General features: G+C 33.0%; 1 pseudogene; it reads right to left on the bottom strand.

Annotated features, from left to right (window-relative positions):
* Positions 1–2,200: 2,200 nt before the first annotated feature.
* On the bottom strand, positions 2,201–2,300 carry LOC122097725 (annotated as a pseudogene).
* Between the last annotated feature and the right edge of the window lie 5,197 nt (positions 2,301–7,497).

Here is a 7,497-nt window from a genome sequence, read left to right as displayed (position 1 = left end):
GGAAACTATCACTTAAGTTATGAGGAAAATTCAAAGGGAAGGATTAAAAAGAGTTATGGAGTAAGAGAGTGAAGGCACAATATTCAATACAGATAGTATGAAAGTAGAAAAAATTAAACTGGGGTGAGATTTGGAAGGGTGTGGGGAAGTTATGTAAAGATCCATTGTACATAAAAACTGATTTGTGGAATGGAAATTCCCTTGTACAATTATTTAAGATAATAAAAATATAATTAAAAACAATGGAGACACTTTTTCTTAAACTGTGTTCTCTTAAACCATGAGTCAATATAATAGTTTCCTCCTTAGAAATGTTCTTTGCAGGTATTTTCCTCACAGTAACGGAAAAGTGATCAATGCAATGTATATCAATACATAACTTTGCACATCATAAAGAGACACATTATAAATTCTATTTCCATCTCTTTTAAAAATAAAATTGTTTGCTCTATAAATTGATCAGAGGCATGGATATTGTGGCTAGTTAGTGCATTACACATGTCTCTCTCTTCCTCTCTCTCTTTCAAGGTTCTCATAGATAATATGATTGCTCCATAATTATCCTAATTTATTTTACTTTTATATTTTTGGTTGCATCATTTCACTTTCTGCTCTGCCATTTCTCAAATCATTTACATACAAGGTATTATTTCCTATTTTCTCATTCCTAGAATAAGCTGCACATGAAGACACCACTGGTCCTCATTTTCAGTCTGTACCTTTTAATACGGAGGAAAATCTTTCCTCTGCTTTCTATCAATTCTCTACTCTCCAGTTAGAATATTTAGAATAGTAAAAATGGAAAAAGAGAAAACAAATCATGGTGAAAAAAAAGATGCAGAAAATTCACCAGTTTTTTCTGACTAGTTCAACCAATGTGAACTATTGGGGAAATACATGGACACCTCATTCTAACTGGTACTCAAAGTCTCTGGTTAGGCAATTCTGATGAAGACAAGGAACAAGATGAAAAAGTGAGGAATGGTATCATTTGCAAAAAAAAAAAAAAAATGGAGAAGGATCCAAGCAAATTTCTTCTTTGGGCTGCCTAAATTAATCGGCTTGCTACAGTGTGGAGAAATCTTTCCAAAAAGGCCACTCGTGTGAATACTAGGGATGAAGATGAGTATACCGCTCTTCATCAGGAAGCCTACAGTTGACACTGAGACATTGTCCATGAGTTGGTGGCTCGAGGCAGATATTCATGCAATAACTGTGAATGGCTGCACAGTGCTTATACGTGGAATAATACCAGTGTGGCTTCTTTATTACTTCATCATGATGCAGATACCAGTGCCTAAACTAAAAGCCTCTTGACCCCCTTGCATCTTGCTGCTGGGAATAGAAACAGCAAAGATACGTTTGATCTCCTTCTGTTGAACCATTATATTAAACCAGGTCTGAAGAACAGCTTGGAAGAAACTGCATTTGATACTGCCAAAAGATAAGTATGTATGACTACCTCTTTGAAGTTGTGAAAGGCTGTACAAATTGTTCTCCTACGTCTTAATGATTTGGTTAAGTTACTTAAATTTCAAAAATGCCAGTCCATCTTTTGTCTCTGTACAAAATATTTTCACAATACAAAGCAACAGCAATATCTTACTTTAAAAATTCATGGATTCCATGGTATTCTTCCAAATGAATTGCCTGACTTTGATTTCAAAATATATTCAAGAGTTGTTTGTGTACATCTATAATGATTTCTGTAGAGCTTGTGATTTTTTAAATCAGAAATAATTTTAACGTATCTGTTGAAATGAGTAGTACAGAAACTAAAGATATTTCTGGTGCTTGTCTGAAGAAAGTATATTTTAACATATTCTGTATTTTGTTTGTAAGATGTCCATAATCTATTTCATTCTTTCCTAGATATAATACTTTGAATACTACATTGTTATATATTATATATATTCATTAATAAATGTGTCCTTACAGATTGCATTCCATATAAAAACAGTTTAAGATTCCTTTTTCTCCTAGGTCCTTATAGTATTTTATTTCTTTGGGATAAAATTAAAATGTTATCTAATTTCAAAGTTTTGTAAAGTTATGCTATGTAAAGACCTTTCTAAGGTGAAGATGTAATACACTGATGCCAAACTAACTTTTAATTATATGAATCACATGTGTTGTTACACTTGTATTTTTGTAATCAACTTTTTAATAACTGTTTTTCATTTCTTGCATCTGAAGAATGAAAAATATGGAATACTTCGCATATTTTCAGATCATCCCTGTCCAAGTGGCATGTTAATCTCTATATTGTTGTAATTTATGTATATGTGCTGCCGAAGCATGTAGTATCCTGTGAATTTAAGTAGTTATGATGCAATCTTAATACAGGCATATATCCTTGGTTGCCTATTTGTAACAAGGAAACCTTATTGTTACTAACAATGCTATTGATCTTATTTCTCTGAAATTCTGTGTATAGTGGAAAAAATATATTGTTCGGTAGATTGCTCACACTTGCAATTATTTTGCCAATGACTATTTTAAGTCTTTTTCATTTTAAATTTCATCATACTTTGAAGCCTTTATAGCTAGATTCAAAGATATGGCTTTTCAAGTACTTATTTATCAACTGAGTTAGCTTTGTGGAGCTAATGGATTCAAAGTAAGCCTTGCTGAAGAGCTACTTCTAAAATTTTGCAGCTTAAAATTTCCCAAATGAGGTCTTACTGGCACAAATGTCTACTGGCCCTTTACCCTTCTTCCATGTAGTAACAGACCAACCAGAATATCTTACTCTGACAGCAAAGATTATCTTACTGGAAAAAAAAACTAATCTTAGTTACAAGGGATCATGGAGAAATAAACAGTTCTGACTAGAAAGTATTTTATCAAAATATAATTGTTTATTATACCTACCATTTCAAAAGTAGCTAAAGCCAAAAAGGTGAAAAAATTGCTCTTATGCATGATTACCTAATGTCCTGACCTGTCTACCATCCAACCAGGCAGGAACTTACACTACTGAATTTCTATCACCAAATATTTCCATAGCTCCAGGAGAAGTCCATATTTTTTCCTTGATATTAGGCCTTAAATTGGTAATGTTTTAATCTCAGTGTTTCCTCTTGCCTCTAGGCTGTAAATCTACAAATGGTAAAACTTTAGGTCTAACTCTACCAAACTCTGAGGTAGAGATAATGGAATAATACTGTAAAACAGAGTTGCCTTTGATACCCTAACCACAACAGAACAATGAAAAACATTCCTTATATTACATATAGTTATATATTTTATATTTATATGTGCTAATTTTATGTTTCACACAATGAAACTTACTAGAATTAATCGATAATTTGACAAATAAATTGATATTTATTACAATAAATAGATAGGAATATAAATAATTAAGTTTAGAATATATATTAGAATATAAGAAGTATCAATGCAATGTCTTCGATATAAACTTGTGATACCTTCTAAGTGTTCTTAGACTCCTGAATTCACATGGCAAAAAAAAATGTTGTTTTCCTTTAATATGTTTTCCTTTAATACTCTGCTGCTCTGTATATTGTTTTAACTCGCTGGACCCAGAATGGTTTTCTCCATATTTCTGATCATACCCAAATTTTGCTGATATGATGTCCAAAAGGTATTATTCTTCTACAGGACCCACGTGTCCTAGGATCCCAGGTCCCAGTTATTTGTATCATCAGATAACAAGGGCAAGTCCTCATACCTAGGCCCATGCCACATGCCAACAGAAAGTAATTGAAGACTCATCTCAACTTCTCATTTCCTATAATAATGCAGGGCCCCAATTACATAGGATTTAGCAGTAAGCAATTGTGAAATGCAAGGCAACTTAAAATGAAAGATGAGATCACAAAATCTGAGAGAAACTTCTGTAATTCACACTTTCAATTTACAGATGACCAGCCCATATTAGTGAACAAGATCACAAATGTCATAAGAATATTTTTAATACCCCTCTCCTAATGATTAATGAAAGATTTCAGTCCAGTATAAGTAGGCCAAAAAATAGTTCCTGGAAGGATAGATCCATAATTTTTCTACCAAGGCTAGGAAAACTTGACTTAGAAGTCAAATATAATTCAGAAAAACATTAATTGAGAAGATCCTTAGTGCTTCAAAACACTGGTACTTCAGTAAAACTTGGTTATGTAGTATAAAAAGGTTGTCATTCTCAAACCAATGGTAACCTATATTTAATCTCCTGAAAATATATTCCTATTCAAATAATTTTTTAGGGGGTCCAGGCGTGGGGCCTGATCTCTGAGCCTGGGTGCTGTCCCTCAGCTCTTCAGCTTAAGACTAGCACTCTACCACTTGAGCCACAGCACACTTCCAGATTTTTTTCTTTTTGGTCATGTGATGCTGGGGAATTGAACACAGGACCTCATGCATGCAAGCAAGTGCTTTACCACAGAGCCACGTTCCCAGCGCCTCAAATAAACTTTTTAAAGGCACATTCGCCAAAATAACATTTGACGATTAGATGATACTTAGTAACATTACAAGTTTTTCAAGTGGAAGGAGCAAGTTAAAATAGAGTTGATTTATTATCCAGCACTAACACCAAACAGGTTCAACTATTCCTTAAATTATAGAAATAGTAGCCCCCACCATTTGTGTTGTTCAGTAGATGCCTTCCAGAAATGTGTTATATAGATCAGCCTTCCATATTTCAAGCCTAAACTTTAGCTAATAAAGTAAATTTCATCAAATAATAAGGTACATTTTAAAAGATCACGAATAGTTGCCTTATCATGTTGTTTGATGTTTTCCTTAAGAAATATGACTTTAAGTCTTGAATATGGGTACTCATCAGAGATGTGACAAACATAAAATCTGTCTTCTATTTCTATCATATTCCTCCACAGTAATAAATTTTAGTTTTCTTCTATTCCCAAAAGTTATACATAGTAGAGAATATTATCTCATGTAAAATAAAATAAACACAAACCATTGTACAAAGCCATTTATAAAAACTGGTAGTTAGGAAAACATTCTAAGCCATTTTTAAACTTTCTTGTTGACTAAATATTAATCTTCCAAATGGATGAGAATAAAATCATGTATAGGTGCTTCACGACTTCAGTCTTGCAAATTGTTATTGCAGATGAATTAATTATGGAAATATAAGCTGATATCAGTTCAAGTATATGCAGGATAGAAATGCCATAGAATGTATATAAACCTGTCAAAGTATGAACAGACAGTTAAACAGAATGACTATCAAAAAGTTGATACCAGAGAATATTAGTAAAAACATAGAATGAATGAAAACTGAAAAAGTGGCAAGTACAACTAGAATACTCAATGTACACATGTGATAAAGGAAGTGGTAAATCTGAAATAAATCTTGGAGAAGGGATTGGTTGAGAATGATAGAAGGAGTGACTCTGATCCAGGAGCATTGGACAATTACATGGACATATTTAATTGTAACACAATTGCACAACCTTTTGAAATTTAGTTAAAAACACAACAAAAACCAAACACACAAAAATCACAACCAAACAGCAACCTCTAGAGAGTATGAATATGACCTCTCAAAATTTTAAATAGTTAATCAAGGGCAGTATGGGAAAAGCAAACCAACTGTTCAAAGAGGGCAGTTTGGGGTAGGGGAGAATTTTGAACAGATTTAAATAGATTGTCTAAGGTTATAAATCACTTACATCTGCAGCAAATATTTTCTAATGGGAGATCTCTTTGTCTGAACTGGATATTCCAGTCCTGAGATACATTTGATAGCTGGTGAATATAGAATGGAAGAAACAAGATCAAAACTCATTACTCCGTTGGAGAGAAAACAGTCCTCTATGTTTTCTCTCTTCTCTCTTTACTACTCTTTTTCAAACTTTTCAGTCAAGTGATTTTGAATTATATCTTTCCTTCTTTGCTCTGGCAAAGTAATCGGTCAAAGTAATTCACTAAAGATTATTTGCCATTTTTTCTATTACGTTGTTTACTTGTCCAAGCGAATCCATTAAACTTCCCTCTTGCATTTGGTTGCCACGAAAACCCAACATCTATGATAATGAGGACAAACTCTCATGTAAAACGTTGTCTCCAAAGAACCAGTCCAAGAAGCTGTGATCACAAATATTTAGCTATACTTTTTTTTCTTTTATCTTGAAAGTCTTCTTATGTCTAAAGTGCCCACAAAAATAAGTACTCCACCACTTTTTGTTTCAATTACTTCTAACCTCAAAGATATAGTTTGCTAACAAGATGCTTAGAGGAAACCGAAGAATACTCCACTTTTATCTTCTCACTTAAGACTCTCGTTAGATACCATATCAGGAACAGTGAAGTTATTCTTTGCAAATTTACTTCAATAGATTATTTTTCTCTTGGTCTTGCATTTGCTTAACAAGATGTATGGAGAAGAATAGAGTTAAATCACCGATACCTTGGATGACAGTGTCTGTTACAAAGGACAATACTTCTATGTCCTATTTCTATGTCCTCCTCTTAGCTCTTACCTGATTTCCAATTAATCACAGATTCTTGGGTTAAAGTCTAGTGAAGTGGAAGGACTATAAGGCCTCCCCCACTGCTACGTCTTCATGGTTTCTCTTTTAAAACTATTTTATTTAGATGTGGAACTTATTTTTATGTCTTCATTCGATCTAGTGTGCATTGAAGTGAGCCACATAGGCTCTGTAAAACCACTTTATGTAGCAAAAATATTAGGACAATCTATTTTAAAAAGTTTTGGCCTCCCTCCACTGCTGAAGCTAATATGCTTAGCTAGGGCTTCTAAGAACACTGTTTTCTTACGTTTTCCATTTGCTCTTCTTTTCTGATCCCAAAACTTTTTGGCTTATGTAATAAGAGAAGTCTTCACAGTCTCTTGTTAATAATGATATTATATTTTTGAGCCACTTAGAAATGTGAAATCATTCGTTTGAAGTATCCAATCACATTTTTTCTGTGTTTCAGTGCTTTACGTGCAAAGACATTGTGGAAAGTATTATAAGCAGAAAAGTTTAAATCCAATATCTTCTTTCATTGTGGAGGGCACTTTCGCCCTAAATAGTTTGATCCCAATTATCTTTTTCAGAGAATTACTGTTTAGTAAGTAAAGGTCAAATCACAATTTTGATATGTTTTTTTTTTTAAAGAACTTTGAATTTAAATTCCACTACAACTTTGTTTCACACAGTAAGAGTATATTTTTTGGGTAAGGACAATTCTCAAGGTAACCTACAGGATTTATAGCAAGGTTTGTGAGGTTTGTTTTTTTTAGTGTGAAAAAGAGCCATCTTCACCCACATTGCTCCCTCTAAGCTAAGTCTCCATGGATTTCTTTGCATGAAAGCCTATTCTCCCAGGCAATTTAAAATTTTTTTAAATAGGCTAAGTTTTTAAAAAGATTGAACAATTAAAATTTACCTGTCATAACTTTAAAACTCTTTTGAAATTCCTTTAACAGAATCACGAATTCACCAATCCTAATTCCATCTTTACCATATTAAACAGTTAACATGTTGTTTTCATGATATCGTG

Source organism: Dipodomys spectabilis, unplaced genomic scaffold, assembly GCF_019054845.1.
Source record: "Dipodomys spectabilis isolate Male_0828 unplaced genomic scaffold, ASM1905484v1 ptg000428l, whole genome shotgun sequence".
Classification (NCBI taxonomy): Eukaryota; Metazoa; Chordata; class Mammalia; order Rodentia; family Heteromyidae; genus Dipodomys; species Dipodomys spectabilis.
The sequence above is the reverse complement of the archived record's forward strand: the minus strand, read 5'-3'. Positions and strand labels throughout refer to the sequence as shown.